The sequence below is a fragment of the Schistocerca gregaria genome, unplaced genomic scaffold, assembly GCF_023897955.1.
Source record: "Schistocerca gregaria isolate iqSchGreg1 unplaced genomic scaffold, iqSchGreg1.2 ptg000077l, whole genome shotgun sequence".
In the NCBI taxonomy this organism is placed as follows: Eukaryota; Metazoa; Arthropoda; class Insecta; order Orthoptera; family Acrididae; genus Schistocerca; species Schistocerca gregaria.
In genome coordinates this window covers 9,735,070-9,755,800 of record NW_026061710.1, presented here as the reverse complement: position 1 = coordinate 9,755,800, position 20,731 = coordinate 9,735,070, and the positions used below count along the sequence as shown (strand labels likewise).

General features: G+C 48.4%; 1 non-coding gene across 1 annotated transcript; it reads right to left on the bottom strand.

Moving 5' to 3' along the window:
* Positions 1–1,880: 1,880 nt before the first annotated feature.
* Trnak-cuu (transfer RNA lysine (anticodon CUU)) lies at positions 1,881–1,953 on the bottom strand. The gene has a single exon. It is a non-coding gene; the product is annotated as a tRNA-Lys (tRNA).
* Between the last annotated feature and the right edge of the window lie 18,778 nt (positions 1,954–20,731).

Genomic DNA, 20,731 nt, shown 5'->3' with positions numbered 1-20,731 from the left:
TACCAGTGACATCAACCACTGGGGAGTCATCCGTCGTTACCTCCATCGCTGAGTGTGGTAGCGGCGGTGCCGCGTCAGCACTCGGTTCTTTGACGTTATCGGCCAAAACATCATTCAAAAGAGGGGCATCTACAGGCGGGGTCGCGGGTGGAAGACCACAAGCCGCGGCAGCGTATGTCAGTGGCAGTGCCGTCGTCACAGGGGGGCTAGCGGCTTCACCGACAGGTATCTGCGTCACGCGTCTTTGTATACATTCAGAGCGCACGTGGCCGGGCGCACCACAGCCGGCACACGTTTTTGGCTGCCCATCATATATGACAATTCCGCGATGTCCATCTACGTAAATATATGAAGGTATGTGCTTCTGTAGATCGATCTTAACCTCCCTGACGCCGTTAAGCACCGGAAATTTGTGGGCTTTGGACCAACGCTCCGCAAAATTGTTAATGACCCTCCCGTAAGGTGTTAATGCAGAATTTATTTGCGCGGCTGATATTTCAAACGGGAGTTCGAAAATACGTGCCGTTCGGATGCCCATTCCAGCATGCGTAATGCAGACGTCACTGACGGTACCATCTATATGTTTAAACTTCAGTACACCTCCACTGGACTCCACAATTCTATCACACATTTCAGAGGACGTTAATTTCACATAAACAACACTAGTCACGATAGAGAAATTTATCCCTACAATGTCATCAAAAGTAATCTTAGCTGTTTCCTCTAACCATGCTTCAACTTCAAACGAATTTGGTTTCGAAAAGTTCCTATCAAAGGTAAACTTCAAGGTATCTTTCCTGTTAGTCGGATTCATAATTCCATATCAGATCCTACAGAACGGAACGAATACTAATAAGCAGACGCTGTAAGCACGCGACTCACCGCCTGACGTAAACACTTCCTGCCACAGCGCGCTGGCCCTGGAGGTCCGCTCACCACCGCTGCCGTAGGCAGACTGTCCATTAGGCCACACCGTCACTGACGACCAACTATAACTTGTATACGACTCATCTCGAAACGCTCACACCCTGAGGATTTGTGTTTTCGTTCTACACAGCCGCTGCCGCTTGCTCTTTCCCACCCACTCGTTACATTCAACCTCTTACAAGACCGACCAAATATAGACTGAGAAACAAGACAACACACTTTGTGCATTCGGAATCGAAGGCAGGGCGTCCCTCGCCGCATTTGCTACGATCGCCATTTGCTACTTCTGCAGAAGCGGCGGCGGCGACGTCGACGATGACCGCGAGAGGCTCTGCGATATGTGAGAAATACATCTACAAAATGTAATTCAGACTGCCTCATCCCACCTTATGCTGCACCGCTTTGGTAAATGCTTTATCTGCGCCATTCGCCTTAATCACATCTGAGAGTAATTCTTAAAAAAACGCCTGTCGCTAATTGTTCGTCATCACAGATACTGTTTGCTATACGGCCACAACGCGCAACTGATTTCCAAAATTCATCTTTCTCCTGTGAGGATGGAGCTTACGACCCCTGGTTTATTAGACCACTGCTCTACTGCTGAGCTAAAGAGGCGCGGCCTAGCGGTACTCTTGGGTACTTCGCCTTTACGGTCGTCTGCATAATCAGACTTCCGCTGACAACACTTCATATTACCGGCTAATATCTGCAGCTATGGCGACGAATTACTGCTTAGCTACACATCTGACACGTAACCGATGTGCTCTCCAAACAACAACACTTGCATTTCAGAACTTGTCTTTCCCACATGTCTACAAAATCACCTTCACCTTCAAATACAGTTTCCTTGCGACTGACAGAGACGTAGGCAAAGTTTAAAGTTGCTATTTCCATTACATCTTGTTAATCAGAAAAACAGTAATTTCCATCTGCAGCGGAACAAAATTCCGTTCCGAACAGCGTGGGGCTCGAACCCACGATCTTGAGATTAAGAGTCTGACGCTCTACCGACTGAGCTAGCCGGCTACCGCGGTGAGTACCTGCCGGGTAGCACGTCACACAGTACTCGTTTGGGTTGGGTGGTCCCATACAGAATCTCTCCATGCTGCCTAATGTTCTCCTAACGTCACACTCGTCACGTACTTCACTTTAATGTCATAATCATTTCTGAGAGGTAAAGAAATTGCATGACAACATGCAGAGCTAGTGGCGTCAAAATTAACACACATACTTTATGTGACTCAAAAGCCGAACGAGTTACTTTCCGACGTTGTTTTAGATGTGCAAGTGCCAGTCAAAACTCGCGGTGTCGGCACTCTGCCGACCATTTCGCTAGTTAACACCGGTCTTGTTGTGTGTGTTTCAAGCTCAGGAGCAACTCCGAGCAAAAAATGGTCAAAAGCAACATTCAGACAGTTTCGTACTGCTCAATTGCTACATTAAAAGGGTATGTTTCTTTTTCAGAACTGGAAAAACACGAGCGTGACATCATTCGAACCTGTAATCTTCAGATCCGAAGTCCGACGCCTTATCCATTGGGACACACGGTCACTGACGACCAACTATAACATGTATATGACTCATCTCGAAACGCTCACACCCCTGAGGATTTGTGTTTTCGTTCTACACAGCCGCTGCCCCTTGCTCTTTCCCACCCATTCGTTACATTCAACATCTTACGAGACCGACCAAATGTAGACTGAGAAACAAGACCACACACTTTGAGCATTCGGAATCGAAGGCAGGGCGTCTCTCGCCGTATTTGTTACGATGGCCATTTGCTACTTCTGAAGGTGCGGCGGCGGCGGCGACGACGACCGCGAGAGTCTCTGAGATATGTGAGAAATACATCTATAAAATGTAATTCAGACTGCCTCGTCCCACCTTGTGCTGTACCGCTTTGGCAAATGCTTTATCTGCGCCATTCGCCTTAATCACATCTGAGAGTAATTCTTAAAAAAACGTCTGTCGCTAATTGTTCGTCATCACAGATACCGTTTGCTATACGGCCACAACGCGCAACTGATTTCCAAAATTCAGCTTTCTCCTGTGAGGATGGATCTTACGACGCCTGGTTTATTAGAGCAGTGCTCTACCACTGAGCTAAAGAGGCGCGCCCTAGCGGTTCTCTTGGGTACTTCGCCCTTACGGTCGTCTGCATAATCAGACTTCAGCTGACAACACTTCATATTACCGGCTAATATTTGCAGCTATGGCGGCCCATTACTGCTTAGCTACACATCTGACACGTAACCGATGTGCTCTCCAAACAACAACACTTGCATTTCAGAACATGTCTTTCACACATGTCTACAAAATCACCTTCACCTTCAAAAACAGTTTCCTTGCGACTGACAGAGACGTAGGCAAAGTTTAATGTTGCTATTTCCATTACATCTCGTTAATCCGAAAAACGGTAATTTACATCTGCAGCGGAACAAAATTCCGTTCCGCCCAGCAAGTGGCTCGAACCCACGAACCTGGGATTAAGAGTCTGACGCTCTACCGACTGAGATAGCCGGCTACCTCGGTAAATACCTGCCGTGTAGCACGTCACACAGTACTCGTTTTGGTTGGGTGGTCCCATACAGAATCTCTCCATGCTGCCTAATGTTTTCCTAACGTCACACTCGTCACGTACTTCACTTTTATGTCATAATCATTTGTGAGAGGTAAAGAAATTGCATGACAACATGCAGAGCTAGTGGCGTCAAAATTAACACACATACTTTATGTGACTCAAAAGCCCAACGAGTTACTTTCCGACGTTGTTTTAGATGTGCAAGTGCCAGTCAAAATTCGCGATGTCGGCACTCTGCCGACCATTTCGCTAGTTAACACCGGTCTTGTTGTGTGTGTTTCAAGCTCAGGAGCCACTCCAAGCAAAAAATGGTCAACAGCAACATTCAGACGGTTTAGTAGTGCTCAATTGCTACATTAAAACGGTATGTTTCTTTTTCAGAAATGGAAAAACACGAGCGTGACATCATTCGAACCTGTAACATTCAGATCCGAAGTCCGACGCCTGATCCATTAGGCCACACAGTCATTGACGACCAACAATAACATGTATACGACTCATATCGAAACGCTCACACCCCTGAGGATTTGTGTTTTCGTTCTACACAGCCGCTGCCCCTTGCTCTTTCCCACCCATTCGCTACATTCAACCTCTTACGAGACCGACCAAATGCAGACTGAGAAACAAGACCACACACTTTGTGCATTCGGAATCGAAGGCAGGGCGTCCCTCGCCGCATTTGCTACGATGGCCATTTGCTACTTCTGCAGAAGCGGCGACGACGACGACGACTGAGAGAGGCTCTGAGATATGTGAGAAATACATCTATAAAACGTAATTCAGACTGCCTCGTCCCACCTTATGCTGTACCACTTTGGCAAAGGCTTTATCTGCGCCATTCGCCTTAATCACATCTGAGAGTAATTCTTAATAAAACGCCTATCGCTAATTGTTCGTCATCACAGACACTGTTTGCTATACGGCCACGACGAGAAACTGATTTCCAAAATTCGTCTTCCTCTTCTGAGGATGGAACTTACGACGCCTGGTTTATTAGAGCAGTGCTCTACCACTGAGCTAAAGAGGCGCGTCCTAGCGGTTCTCTTGGGTACTTCGCCCTTACGGTCGTCTCCATAATCAGACTTCAGCTGACAAAACTTCATATTACCGGCTAATATTTGCAGCTATGGCGACCCATTACTGCTTAGCTACACATCTGACACGTAACCGATGTGCTCTCCAAACAACAACACTTGCATTTCAGAACATGTCTTTCACACATGTCTACAGAATCACCTTCAAATACAGTTTCCTTGCGACTGACAGAGACGTAGGCAAAGTTTAAAGTTGCTATTTCCATTACATCTCGTTAATCAGAAAAGCGGTAATTTACATCTGCAGCGGAACAAATTCCGTTCCGCCCAGAGTGTGGCTTGAACCCACGACCCTGGGATTAGGAGTCTGACGCTCTACCGACTGAGCTAGCCGGCTACCTCGGTGAATACCTGCCGGGTAGCACGTCACACAGAACTCGTTTGGGTTGGGTGGTCCCATACAGAATCTTTCCATGCTGCCTAATGTTTTCCTAACGTCACACTCGTCACGTACTTCACTTTTGTGTCATAATCATTTCTGAGAGGTAAAGAAATTGCATGACAACATGCAGAGCTAGTGGCGTCAAAATTAACACACATACTTTATGTGACTCAAAGCCGAACGAGTTACTTTCCGACGTTGTTTTAGATGTGCAAGAGCCAGTCAAAACTCGCGGTGTCGGCACTGTGCCGACCATTTCGCTAGTTAACACCGGTCTTGTGTGTGTTTCAAGCTCAGGAGCAACTCCAAGCAAAAAATGGTCAACAGCAACATTCAGACGGTTTCGTACTGCTCAATTGCTACATTAAAACGGTATGTTTCTTTTTCATAACTGGAAAAACACGAGCGTGACATCATTCGAACCTGTAATCTTCATATCCGAAGTCCAACGCCTTATCCATTTTTTTTTGTCGCGCTGACCACTTTTTTTTTATTTTTTTTTAATTAAAGACTGTTCAGTTATGAGTAGGTGGAGACAAGGTGGGCAGGGGTCGGAACCCGAGGCCTGGCCGCAATGCCTCCCCCGTCCCGTCCCTGAATCACTCCCTCAAACAAGCTTTGTTATTTATGGTTGTTTTATTTTATTATTTTTATTATTTTTTTTCTTCACCAGGAACAGGGTAATTGAACAAAAGATCTTTATTGGTACAAACTTAAATACAAGAAAAATGCCATCCTTCCGGCGAAAATAACATAAGACATGATATTCGTATAAGGTGAGCAAGTTTTTTTAGTATGAACAAGGTGTAGGAAAAAAAAACTAATAATACTGATGGAAGCTAAGAGGTGTAAAGCATTTTACAGTGGAGTGAGGGAAAAGCCAGTGTTTATCAGGTGTAGTGCATAAAAGAAAGGAGGCGTGTGTCCATGCGCCTACTCCACTATGGGTTACAATGTAGAAAGCAGCGCGAGGGGTCTCCGATGTCAGCAGGGGGGGGGGGGGGGGCGGGAGTGCTGTCGGCGTGTGGTACCATCCAACTGAGCGGGGGTTACGTAAAGATCGCGTGTAGGTAATTAGCGAAGAAGGCGCGGTAGCGCGGTCGCTGTTCGACTTCGCTGTGGGCGGTTTGTAAGTACTGCCAGAAATCAAGGCGTGATTTGTCGCCATCATTATATATGTAGGTGATGGTCCATCCCTTGACCCATACAACCGCATGATTTTTGGTGGCGGGGAAATAAGTATTCTCAGGATGGATAAAAGTCCATGGGTCAATCGAGTCCGGCGGAACACGGAGGTAACAGGCAACGAACTGTCCGGCAAGTTTCCAGACGTCACTGGTGGCAGCAAAAGTCAGTTGATGGACATCGTCATCCATGAGGTGGCAGATGGAGCAGAGTGGAGAGTCCTTTAGTCCGATGGTGTGAAGACGATGATTTGTGGCGAATTTTTCATTTGCGACCTGGTACCATGTTGTCCGGACTTTGGAGGGAAGAAAAGGCTGGTGGATGTGACGCCAAACCGTGGGCCACCGCGTGGACGGATGTCGCAGTTCGATATTGTTGCTGGATATGGAACGAAGGAGTGGGGTGTAAAAATCTTTAGGTCGAGGAGAACGCGTGGTCGGTAAGTGTGTGTGAGCATAACTGAAGTCGATGATGAAATCAGAAATGTGCGTCAGATGGTGCTTGATGTGTCCGACTGGTACTGGTGGTGTTATGGTCGCGGGCACAAGAATTTCCAGCAAGCTGCGCGTAAGGGAGGTGCCCCCGTGCCACTGCTTCTGCATGGTGGATATGTACAAGGACGCCGCGCGGAGTCGCACATTGACAAGTCCGAGGCCACCCGCTCGCGGGGGAAGGGTGAGCGTGTCGTAGCGGACCTTAAAGAGCGTACCAGCCGTAAGGAAGTATCCGAAGGCAGCCTGGAGGCTACGTCCAATAGTTGATGGCAGTGGGAGGACCTGTGCAATGTGGACCATTCTGGACGCCACATGTTGATTGAGGTATTGGACACGTTGTAAAGAATCGAGTCGTCGGAGAAGATTTTGTCGCACCGTCGTGCGGATGGATTGAAGAGCACGCCGAAAATTGATGGCAGCGGAGCGGCGCACGGTGGAAGTGAAAATGATACCAAGGTATCGTAGTTTCTGTACACACGGGAGAGGTGCTAAGTCGTCGTGTGAGAGGCCGCGTCCAATGGGCATCGCCGCGGATTTAGTCACATTCATGTTACTGCCCGCTGCAGTGCCGTACGTTGATATCAAATCAAGTAGCGTGTGTGTTTCACTTCGTGAGCGGATCAAGAGGAGGAGGTCGTCCGCATACGCACGACATCGAAAACTGTGCTGTCGCAAAGTGAGACCAGAAAGGTGGCTCGTCAGACTCCCGATGAGTGGCTCCAGGCTGATGGCATAGAGTAGGGTCGAAAGTGGGCAGCCTTGCCGTACGGAACGTCGGATCGCCACTGGTCCCGCCACACGCCCATTAACCTGAATCAGCGATTCGGCGGTGCCGCACAGGCGCCGGATTACGTCAATAAAGGCTGGTGGAAAACCCATGCGGTTCATCACGGAGAACAGAAAAGGATGCCGCACTTTGTCGAATGCGCTGTCAAAATCAATGGCAACCACTGCGGCGCGGAGTCTGCACGCCGCTGCCAGTGCAATTAAATCGCGACATTCTCCTGTGGCCGTTTGTACATTAACTGACCCGCCCGGAGTTGTCTGTTCCGGGGATAGAATGCTAGGCAGGACCTTGCGGCATCGCGTTGCCAAGAGGCGTGTAAAAATTTTACAGTCTGCGTTAAGTAGAGTCAGGGGACGGTAATGTGCTGTCGTCACACCTGGTGTCGGTTTGTGGATGGGTATAATAATTCCCGTGACGAAGGACGGCGGTACGCCGTTCCCCATCGTCAGCAGTTCATGAAACATCGTTGTCCACCGTGACGCCATTAGTGTGAAGAAAGCGCGATAAAATTCTATCGGCCATCCGTCGACGCCAGGTGACTTATTCAGAGCACCTTTTTTGATTGCATCGTGGATTTCGTCGCGCGTAATGGGCTCCATCAGCTCATCCGCTTCGTCGCTGGTGAGGGTGCGAGTTACGTGTGGTAACACAGACTCCTCAGCGTGGTTGTTGGTAGTCTCCTCCTGGTACATTGTGCGGTAGTGGTCAACAAAGGCACTGACGATTTCGGCCTGGCAAGTGACGTGCTGGCCGCGACAGGTTGTGATCTCGGTGATGAGTTGTTGTCGCCGATGTTTCCTATCGGAGGCGATATGATGCATGGTCGGATGTTCCTGTTCCGCCGAATCTTGATATCGGGTTCGCACCATAGCCCCCTGCAGTCGACGGCGTGTCAAAGTTACAATTTGGGCCTTAATCCTGCTGCGTTCCCTCTGGGTGTCGGGTGTGGGCGGTTGGGCGTCCAGGTCGCGGAGTACGGCGTAGAAATAGTCGGTAGTGTGCCGGCGCCACATAGCAACTTCCTTTCCATACTGAATCAAAGTACGTCGAATGGCAGGTTTGGCATATTCCAGCCACCAGGTCAAGGTCGTGCAGTATTTAGGTAAGCGACGTTCACAGGTGGCCCATGTCTCGGTGACACGTTGAAGACATTCGGGATCATGAAGATGGGAGGTGTTTAGCTTCCACGGTGCACGACCACGCCAGACCACTTGCTTGGGGAAGAGAATGTTGCAGATGTAGGCACAGTGGTCCGAAAAGGCCAGGGGCCAAAGTTCTGCACCTTGGACTGCAGGTGTGAGTTCCCGAGAGACGTAAATTCTGTCCAGGCGGCTCGCGGAGTGACTCGTCTGGTATGTATGTCCAGGGGCGTCGCCGTGCTGAACTTCCCAAGTGTCGCGGAGTAACAGATCTCGGACGACAAGACGCAGTTCTTGACAGGTGTTGTAGTGGGGCACTTGATCTTTAGGGTGCAAGACACAATTAAAATCACCCCCAAACAAGTAATGGTCGCAGCGTCCAAGAAACAGAGGAGCGATTTCTTCTGAATAGAAGAGTGCCCTGTCGCGTCTGCTCGTGGAGCCCGACGGAGCGTAAATGTTGACGATAAGCGTCCCCATGACGGTGACGGCCATGCCTCTGGCAGATGGAAGGTATGTGATATCGGCCACTGGAATGCCTTCTCTGGCGTAGATGGCTACGCCGCGTCCCAGGTGGTCACCAGGAGAAGGATAAGTGTTATATCCCGCGACGTCTGGAAGTGTGGCCAAGTGTACTTCCTGTAGTAGTGCTATATCGACGTCTGACGCCCATATCATCTCTCGCAGCAGTTGAAGTTTCACGGGTGAGCTGATGGTGTTAGTGTTGATCGTCGCTATTCGGTAGGTTTGGAGCCGTCCCCCGCCGTGAAGGGGAACTCCACCGGCGGAGGATGAAGAGGGGCGAGGCAACGGCGAGTCGTGCCGTGCGCCACCTGACGGCGTTATCAGCGGCGTAACGATGCTTCCGTCTGGGGTAACTCTGTCCCCAGCGTGTGGTCCGGGTCCTCGTCGACGTCCTCACTCCACACCATTGAGGGCGCTGTCGTTGTGATGGTCGTACGTTCCACTTCGGTCGTAGAGGCGGAGGACGTCTCGGCGGCAGCAGCATCGGTGGAGTCCATTGGTTCAGGAGCACCTGAGCGAGCCAGTTGAGTTGGCATCGAAACATCCACAGTCGGCGTCATGTTGTCGTCATTCGTATCGTCGTGTAGGTTCTCTGAGGCCTCGTCGTGTTGGACGGCCTCTGGAGCATCAGGGGGAAGTGATCCGTCTCGTTCCGAGACCGTACGACGCCTCCTCTTGCGTCTCTTAGGTGAACGTTGCTTGCGGGTTCGTCCCTCTGTGTCGGAAGACGGAAGGGAGTCGCGTCGCTCTGAGAGGAAGGCCGTTGCGGGAACGTCAAATGAAGGGGTGTCCATATGTTCAGGCTGGTGGGTGTCGGAAGTCGTCGCTGTTGGTAGTGGCGCCGTAGTAGCGTCTGGCTTTCAGCGTGACGTGTCGGCCCCGGCGGTATCCATAGCAGCTGGAAGGGTCACCGGTACATGGTCTGATGAGCGGCGGCCGATGGGAGGAGAAGAGAGCGCCGATGCGTAGGTGATCGGTAAAATCGTCGTCGGAGCCGTAGGTGCCACGGTAGCGCCTGGCAATTGGGTGATCCGTCGCTGAAGACACTCAGATCTGAGGTGGCCTTCTTTTCCGCACCCAGAACAGGTCTTGGGTTGGCCGTCGTATATGACAACCGCTCGGCACCCGCTAATTTGCAGGTAAGATGGCACGTGGCGATGGAGGTCGATGGTGATCTGCCGTACACCGTTAAGAACGGGGTACGTTTGGAATTGCGCCCAGCGTTCGGCAGTGTGGCCATGTACAGTACCAAAGGGGCGGAAAGCCGCGATAACGTCTTCCGCCGGTAGCTCGAACGGGAGTTCGAAAACTCGTATGGTGCGCATTCCTAAGCCGGCATGGTCGACAGTGACCGCTCCGACATTGCCGTCGGCGTGGCAAAAGCGTAATCCATGGTTGGTGTCACGAAGTATTCTTTCACACACCGCGTCGTTGACAACTTTCACGTACACAGTACTGCTTAATATGGACAAATGGATGCCCAAGATGTCGGAAGCTGGGATCTTAGCAACGTCGCGTAGGAAGCGTTACACTTCCAAGGCCTTTGGTCGTGCGTAATCGTTGCAAAAGTTGAATCGTAAAGTTGATTTTCGAAAACGATTGGCCATGGCTCTAGTGCACGTAAGCGACACGTAAGTGACGGCCGCTGAAATGTAATTAACAGCGAGCGCGCGCGCTCCGCAGGTGGAAACAACAACACGTCCGCACTGCACGGCGGCGAAAGCCAGACTGAATCCATTAGGCCACACGGTCACTGACGACCAACTATAACATGTATACGACTCATATCGAAACGCTCACACCCCTGAGGATTTGTGTTTTCGTTCTACACAGCCGCTGGCGCTTGCTCTTTCCCACCCATTCCTTACATTCAACCTCTTACGAGACCGACCAAATGTAGACTGAGAAACAAGCCCACACACTTTGTGCATTCGGAATCGAAGGCAGGGCGTCCCTCGCCGCATTTGCTACGATGGCCATTTGCTACTTCTGCAGAAGCGGCGGCGGCGACGACAACTACGACGACGACGACGACGACGACGACGACGACGACCGCGAGAGGCTCTGAGATATGTGAGAAATACATCTATAAAATGTAATTCAGACTGCCTCGTCCCTCCTTGTGCTGTAACGCTTTGGCAAATGCTTTATCTGCGCCATTCGCCTTAATCACATCTGAGAGTAATTCTTAAAAAAACGCCTGTCGCTAATTGTTCGTCATCACAGATACTGTTTGCTATACGGCCACAACGGGCAACTGATTTCCAAAATTCAGCTTTTTCCTGTGAGGATGGAACTTACGACGCCTGGTTTATTAGATCAGTGCTCTACCACTGAGCTAAAGAGGCGCGTCCTAGCGGTTCTCTTTGGTACTTCGCCCTTACGGTCGTCTCCATAATCAGACTTCAGCTGACAACACTTCATATTACCGGCTAATATTTGCAGCTATGGCGACCCATTACTGCTTAGCTACACATCTGACACGTAACCGATGTGCTCTCCAAACAACAACACTTGCATTTCAGAACATGTCTTTCACACATGTCTATTAAATCACCTTCACCTTCAAATACAGTTTCCTTGCGACTGACAGAGACGTAGGCAAAGTTTAAAGTTGCTATTTCCATTACATCTCGTTAATCTGAAAAACGGTAATTTACATCTGCAGCGGAACAAAATTGCGTTCCGTCCAGCGTGTGGCTCGAACCCACGACCCCGCGATTAAGAGTCTGACGCTCTACCGACTGAGCTAGCCGGCTACCTCGAAGAATACCTGCCGGGTAGCACATCACACAGTAATCGTTTGGGTTGGGTGGTCCCATACAGAATCTCTCCATGCTGCCTAATGTTTTCCTAACGTCACACTCGTCACGTACTTCACTTTTATGTCATAATCATTTCTGAGAGGTAAAGAAATTGCATGACAACATGCAGAGCTAGTGGCGTCAAAATTAACACACATACTTTATGTGACTCAAAAGCCGAAAGACTTACTTTCCGACGTTGTTTTAGATGTGCAAGTGCCAGTCAAAACTCGCGGTGTCGGCACTGTGCCGACCATTTCGCTAGTTAACACCGGTCTTGTTGTGTGTGTTTCAAGCTCAGGAGCAACTCCAAGCAAAAAATTGTCAACAGCAACATTCAGACGGTTTCGTACTGCTCAATTGCTACATTAAAACGGTATGTTTCTTTTTCAGAACTGGAAAAACACGAGCGTGACATCATTCGAACCTGTAATCTTCAGATCCGAAGTACGACGCATTATCCATTAGGCCACACGGTCACTGACGAAAAACTATAACATGTATACGACTCATATCGAAACGCTCATACCCCTGAGGATTTGTATTTTCGTTCTACACAGCCGCTGGCCCTTGCTCTTTCCCACCCATTCGTTACATTCAACCTCTTACGAGACCGACCAAATGTAGACTGAGAAACAAGACCACACACTTTGTGCATTCGGAATCGAAGGCAGGGCGTCCCTCGCCGCATTTGCTACGATGGCCATTTGCTACATCTGCAGAAGTGGCGGCGGCGGCGACGACGACGACAACGACGACAGGCTCTCAGATTTGTGAGAAATACATCTATAAAATATACTTCAGACTGCCTCGTCCCACCTTGTGCTGTACCGCTTTAGCAAATGCTTTATCTGAGCCATTCGCCTTAATCACATCTGTGAGTAATTCTTAAAAAAACGCCTGTCGCTAATTGTTCGTCATCACAGATACTGTTTGCTATACGGCCACAACGCGCAACTGATTTCCAAAATTCTGCTTTTTTCCTGTGAGGATGGAACTTACGACGCCTGGTTTATTAGACCAGTGCTCTACCACTGAGCTAAAGAGGCGCGTCCTAGCGGGTCTTTTGGGTACTTCGTCCTTACGGTCGTCTCCATAATCAGACTTCAGCTGACAACACTTCATATTACCAGCTAATATTTGCAGCTATGGCGACCCATTACTGCTTAGCTACACATCTGACACGTAACCGATGTGCTCTCCAAACAACAACACTTGCATTTCAGAACATGTCTTTCACACATGTCTATAAAATCACCTTCACCTTCAAATACAGTTTCCTTGCGACTGACAGACACGTAGGCAAAGTTTAAAGTTGCTATTTCCATTAAATCTCGTTAATCAGAAGAACGGTAATTTACATCTGCAGCGGAACAAAACTCCGTTCCGCCCAGCGTGTGGCTCGAACCCACGACCCTGGGATTAAGAGTCTGACGCTCTACCGACTGAGCTAGCCGGCTACCTCGGTGAATTCCTGCCGGGTAGCACGTCACACAGTAATCGTTTGGGTTGGGTGGTCCCATACAGAATCTCTCCATGCTGCCTAATGTTTTCCTAACGTCACACTCGTCACGTACTTCACTTTTATGTCATAATCATTTCTGAGAGGTAAAGAAATTGCATGACAACATGCAGAGCTAGTGGCGTCAAAATTAACACACATACTTTATGTGACTCAAATGCCGAACGAGTTACTTTCCGACGTTGTTTTAGATGTGCAAGTGCCAGTCAAAACTCGCGGTGTCGGCACTGTGCCGACCATTTCGCTAGTTAACACCGGTCTTCTTGTGTGTGTTTCATGCTCAGGAGCAACTCCAAGCAAAAAATGGTCAACAGCAACATTCAGACGGTTTCGTACTGCTCAATTGCTACATTAAAACGGTATGTTTCTTTTTCAGAACTGGAAAAACACGAACGTGACATCATTCGAACCTGTAATCTTCAGATCCGAAGTCCGACGCCTTGTACATTAGGCCACACGGTCACTGACGACCAACTATAACATGTATACGACTCATATCGAAACGCTCACACCCCTGAGGATTTGTGTTTTCGTTCTACACAGCCGCTGCCCCTTGCTCTTTCCCACCCATTCGTTACATTCAACCTCTTACGAGACCGACCAAATGTAGACTGAGAAACAAGACCAAACACTTTGTGCATTCGGAATCGAAGGCAGGGCGTCCCACGCCGCATTTGCTACGATGGCCATTTGCTACTTCTGCAGAAGCAGCGGCGGCGGCGGTGGCGGCGGCGGCGACAACGACGACGACGACGACGACGACAGGCTCTGAGATATACAGTTTCCTTGCGACTGACAGAGACGTAGGCAAAGTTTAAAGTTGCTATTTCCATTACATCTCGTTAATCAGAAAAACTGTGATTTACATCTGCAGCGGAACAAAATTCCGTTCCGCCCAGCGTGTGGCTCGAAGCCACGACCCTGGGATTAAGTGTCTGACGCTCTACCGACTGAGCTAGCCGGCTACCTCGGTGAATACTTGCCGGGTAGCACGTCACACAGTAATCGTTTGGGTTGGGTGGTCCCATACAGAATCTCTCCATGCTGCTTAATGTTTTCCTAACGTCACACTCGTAACATACTTCACTCTTATGTCATAATCATTTCTGAGAGGTAAAGAAATTGCATGACAACATGCAGAGCTAGTGGCGTCAAAATTAACACACATACTTTATGTGACTCAAAAGCAGAACGAGTTACTTTCCGACGTTTTTTTGGATGTGCAAGTGCCAGTCAAAACTCGCGGTGTCGGCACTGTGCCGACCATTTCGCTAGTTAACACCGGTCTTGTTGTGTGTGTTTCAAGCTCAGGAGCAACTCCAAGCAAAAAATGGTCAACAGCAACATTCAGACGGTTTCGTACTGCTCAATTGCTACATTAAAACGGTATGTTTCTTTTTCAGAAATGGAAAAACACGAGCGTGACATCATTCGAACCTGTAATCTTCAGATCCGAAGTCCGACGCCTTATCCATTAGGCCACACGGTCACTGACGACCAACTATAACATGTATACGACTCATATCGAAACGCTCACACCCCTGAGGATTTGTGTTTTCGTTCTACACAGCCGCTGCCCCTTGCTCTTTCCCACCCATTCGTTACATTCAACCTCTTACGAGACCGACCAAATGTAGACTGAGAAACAAGACCACACACTTTGTGCATTCGGAATCGAAGGCAGGGCCTCCCTCGCCGCATTTGCTACGATGGCCATTTGCTACTTCTGCAGAAGCGGCGGAGGCGACGACGACGACGACGACATGCTCTGAGATATGTGAGAAATACATCTATAAAATGTAATTCAGAGTGCCTCGTCCCACCTTATGCTGTACAGCTTTGGCAAATTCTTTATCTGCGCCATTCGCCTTAATCACATCTGAGAGTAATTCTTAAAAAAACGCCTGTCGCTAATTGTTCGTCATCACAGATACTGTTTGCTATACGGCCACAACGCGCAACTGATTTCCAAAAATTAGCTTTCTCCTGTGAGGTTGGAACTTACGACGCCTGATTTATTAGAGCAATGCTCTACCACTGAGCTAAAGAGGCGCGTCCTAGTGGTATTCTTGGGTACTTCGCCCTTACGGTCGTCTCCATAATCAGACTTCAGCTGACAACACTTCATATTACCGGCTAATATTTGCAGCTATTGCGACCCATTACTGCATAGCTACACAACTGACACGTAACCGATGTGCTCTCCAAACAACAACACTTGCATTTCAGAACATGTCTTTCACACATGTCTACAAAATCACCTTCACCTTCAAATACAGTTTTCTTGCGACTGACAGAGATGCAGGCAAAGATTAAAGTTGCTATTTCCATTACATCTCGTTAATCAGAAAAACGGTAATTTACATCTGCAGCGGAACAAAATTCCGTTCCGCCCAGCGTGTGGCTCGAACCCACGACCCTGGGATTAAAAGTCTGACGCTCTACCGACTGAGCTAGCCGGCTACCTCGAGTAATACCTCCCGGGTAGCACGTCACACAGTAATCGTTTGTGTTGGTTGGTCCCATACAGAATCTCTCCTTGCTGCCTAATGTTCTCCTAACGTCACACTCGTAACGTACTTCACTTTTATGTCATAATCATTTCTGAGAGGTAAAGAAATTGCATGACAACATGCAGATCTAGTGGCGTCAAAATTAACACACATACTTTATGTGACTCAAAAGCCGAACGAGTTACTTTCCGACGTTGTTTTAGATGTGCAAGTGCCAGTCAAAACTCGCGGTGTCGGCACTCTGCCGACCATTTCGCTAGTTAACACCGGTCTTCTTGTGTGTGTTTCAAGCTCAGGAGCAACTCCAAGCAAAAAATGGTCAACACCAACATTCAGACGGTTTCGTACTGCTCAATTGCTACATTAAAACGGTATGTTTCTTTTTCAGAACTGGAAAACACGAGCGTGACACCATTCGAACCTGTAATCTTCAGATGCGAAGTCCGACGCCTTATCCATTAGGCCACACGGTCACTGACGACCAACTATAAAAAGTATACGACTCATATCGAAACGCTCACACCCCTGAGGATTTGTGTTTTCGTTCTACACAGCCGCTGCCCATTGCTCTTTCCCACCCATTCGTTACATTCAACCTCTTACGAGACCGACCAAATGTAGACTGAGAAACAAGCCCACACACTTTGTGCATTCGGAATCGAAGGCAGGGCGTCCCTCGCCGCATTTGCTACGATGGCCATTTGCTACTTCTGCATAAGCGGCGGTGGCGACGACGACGACGACGACGACGACGACGACGACGACAGGCTCTGAGAATGTGAGAAATACATCTATAAAATGTAATTCAGACTGCCTCGTCCCACCTTATGCTGTACCGCTTTGGCAAATGCTTTATCTGCGCCATTCGCCTTAATCACATCTGAGAGTAATTCTTAAAAAAACGCCTGTCGCTAATTGTTCGTCATCACAGATACTGTTTGCTATACGGCCACAACGCGCAACTGATTTCCAAAATTCAGCTTTCTCCTGTGAGGATGGCACTTACGACGACTGGTTTATTAGACCAGTGCTCTACCACTGAGCTAAAGAGGCGCGTCCTAGCGGTACTCTTGGGTACTTCGCCCTTACGGTCGTCTCCATAATCAGACTTCAGCTGACAACACTTCATATTACCGGCTAATATTTGCAGCTATGGCGACCCATTACTGCTTAGCTACACATCTGACACGTAACCGATGTGCTCTCCAAACAACAACACTTGCATTTCAGAACATGTCTTTCACACATGTCTACAAAATCACCTTCACTTTCAAATACAGTTTCCTTGCGACTGACAGAGACGTAGGCAAAGTTTAAAGTTGCTATTTCCACTACATCTCGTTAATCAGAAAAACGGTAATTTACATCTGCAGCGGAACAAAATTCCGTTCCGCCCAGCGTGTGGCTCGAACCCACGACCCTGGGATTAAGAGTCTGACGCTCTACCGACAGAGCAAGCCGGCTACCTCGAGTAATACCTCCCGGGTAGCACGTCACACAGTAATCGTTTGGGTTGGGTGGTCCCATACAGAATCTCTCCATGCTGCCTAATGTTTTCCTAACGTCACACTCGTCACGTACTTCACTTTTATGTCATAATCATTTCTGAGAGGTAAAGAAATTGCATGACAACATGCAGAGCTAGTGGCGTCAAAATTAACACACATACTTTATGTGACTCAAAAGCCGAACGAGTTACTTTCCGACGTTGTTTTAGATGTGCAAGTGCCAGTCAAAACTCGCGGTGTCGGCACTGTGCCGACCATTTCGCTAGTTAACACCGGTCTTCTTGTGTGTGTTTCAAGCTCAGGAGCAACTCCAAGCAAAAAATGGTCAACAGCAACATTCAGACGGTTTCGTACTGCTCAAATGCTACATTAAAACGGTATGTTTCTTTTTCAGAACTGGAAAACACGAGCGTGACATCATTCGAACCTGTAATCTTCAGATGCGAAGTCCGACGCCTTATCCATTAGGCCACACGGTCACTGACGACCAACTATAACAAGTATACGACTCATATCGAAACGCTCACACCCCTGAGGATTTGTGTTTTCGTTCTACACAACCGCTGCCCCTTGCTCTTTCCCACCCATTCGTTACATTCAACCTCTTACGAGACCGACCAAATGTAGACTGAGAAACAAGACGACACACGTTGTGCATTCGGAATCGAAGGCAGGGCGTCCCTCGCCGCATTTGCTACGATGGCCATTTGCTACTTCTGCAGAAGCGGCGGCGGCGGCGGCGGCGGCGGCGGCGGCGACTACGACGACATGCTCTGAGATATGTGAGAAATACATCTATAAAATGTAATTCAGACTGCCTCGTCCCACCTTACGCTGTACCGCTTTGGCAAATGCTTTATCTGCGCCATTCGCCTTAATCACATCTGAGAGTAATTCTTAAAAAAACGCCTGGCGCTAATTGTTCGTCATCACAGATACTGTTTGCTATACGGCCACAACGCGCAACTGATTTCCAAAATTCAGTTTTCTCCGGTGAGGATGGAACTTACGACGCCTGGTTTATTAGAGCAGTGTTCTACCACTGAGCTAAAGAGGCGCGTCCTAGCGGTTCTCTTGGGTACTTCGCCCTTACGGTCGTCTCCATAATCAGACTTCAGCTGACAACACTTCATATTACCGGCTAATATTTGCAGCTATGGCGACCCATTACTGCTTAGCTACACATCTGACACGTAACCGATTTGCTCTCCAAACAACAACACTTGCATTTCAGAACATGTCTTTCACACATGTCTACAAAATCACCTTCACCTTCACATACAGTTTCCTTGCGACTGACAGAGACGTAGGCAAAGTTTAAAGTTGCTATTTCCATTACATCTCGTTAATCAGAAAAACGGTAATTTACATCTGCAGTGGAACAAAGTTCCATTTCGCCCAGGATGTGACTCGAACCCACGACTCTGGCATTAAGAGTCTGACGCTCTACCGACTGAGCTAGCCGGCTACCTCGGTGAATACCTGCCGGGTAGCACGTCACACAGAACTCGTTTGGGTTGGGTGGTCCCATACAGAATCTCTCCATGCTGCCTAATGTTTTCCTAACGTCACACTCGTCACGTACTTCACTTTTATGTCATTATCATTTGTGAGAGGTAAAGAAATTGCATGACAACATGCAGAGCTAGTGGCGTCAAAATTAATACGCATACTTTATGTGACTCAAAAGCCGAACGAGTTATTTTCCGACGTTGTTTTGGATGTACAAGTGCCAGTCAAAACTCGCGGTGTCGGCACTGTGCCGCCCATTTCGCTAGTTAACACCGGTCTTGTTGTGTGTGTTTCAAGCTCAGGAGCAACTCCAAGCAAAAAATGGTCAACAGCAACATTCAGACGCTTTCGTACTGCTCAATTGCTACATTAAAACGGCATGTTTCTTTTTCAGAACTGGAAAAACACTAGCGTGACATCATTCGAACCTGTAATCTTCAGATCCGAAGTCCGACGCCTTATCCATTAGGCCACACAGTCACTGACGACCAACTATAGCATGTATACGACTCATATCGAAACGCTCACACCCCTGAGGATTTGTGTTTTCGTTCTACACAGCCGCTGCCCCTTGCTCTTTCCCACCCATTCGTTACATTCAACCTCTTACGAGACCGACCAAATGTAGACTGAGAAACAAGACCACACACTTTGTGCATTCGGAATCGAAGGCAGGGCGTCCCTCGCCGCATTTGCTACGATGGCCGTTTGCTACTTCTGCAGAAGCGGCGGCGGCGGCGTCGACGACGACGACGACGACAGGCTCTGAGATGTGTGAGAAATACATCTATAAAATGTAATTCAGACTGCCTCGTCCCACCTTATGCTGTACAGCTTTGGCAAATTCTTTATCTGCGCCATTCGCCTTAATCACATCTGAGAGTAATTCTTAAAAAAACGCCTCTCGCTAATTGTTCGTCATCACAGATACTGTTTGCTATACGGCCACAACGCGCAACTGATTTCCAAAATTCAGCTTTCTCCTGTGAGGATGGAACTTACGACGCCTGGTTTATTAGACCAGTGCTCTACCACTGAGCTATAGAGGCGCGTCCTAGCGGTACTCTTGGGTACTTCGCCCTTACGGTCGTCTCCATAATCAGACTTCAGCTGACAACACTTCATATTACCGGCTAATTTTTGCAGCTATGGCGACCCATTACTGCTTAGCTACACATCTGACACGTAACCGATGTGCTCTCCAAACAACAACACTTGCATTTCAGAACATGTCTTTCACACATGTCTACAAAATCACCTTCACCTTCAAATACAGTTTCCTTGCGACTGACAGAGACGTAGGCAAAGTTTAAAGTTGCTATTTCCATTACATCTCGTTAATCAGAAAAACGGTAATTTACATCTGCAGCGGACAAAATTCCGTACCGCCCAGCGTGTGGCTCGAACCCACGACCCTGGGATTAAGAGTCTGACGCTCTACCGACAGAGCTAGCCGTTACCTCGGTGAATACCTCCCGGGTAGCACGTCACACAGTAATCGTTTGGGTTGGGTGGTCCCATACAGAATCTCTCCATGCTGCCTAATGTTTTCCTAACGTCACACTCGTCACGTACTTCACTTTTATGTCATAATCATTTCTGAGAGGTAAAGAAATTGCATGACAACATGCAGAGCTAGTGGCGTCTAAATTAACACACATACTTTATGTGACTCAAAAGCCGAACGAGTTACTTTCCGACGTTGTTTTAGATGTGCAAGTGCCAGTCAAAACTCGCGGTGTCGGCACTGTGCCGACC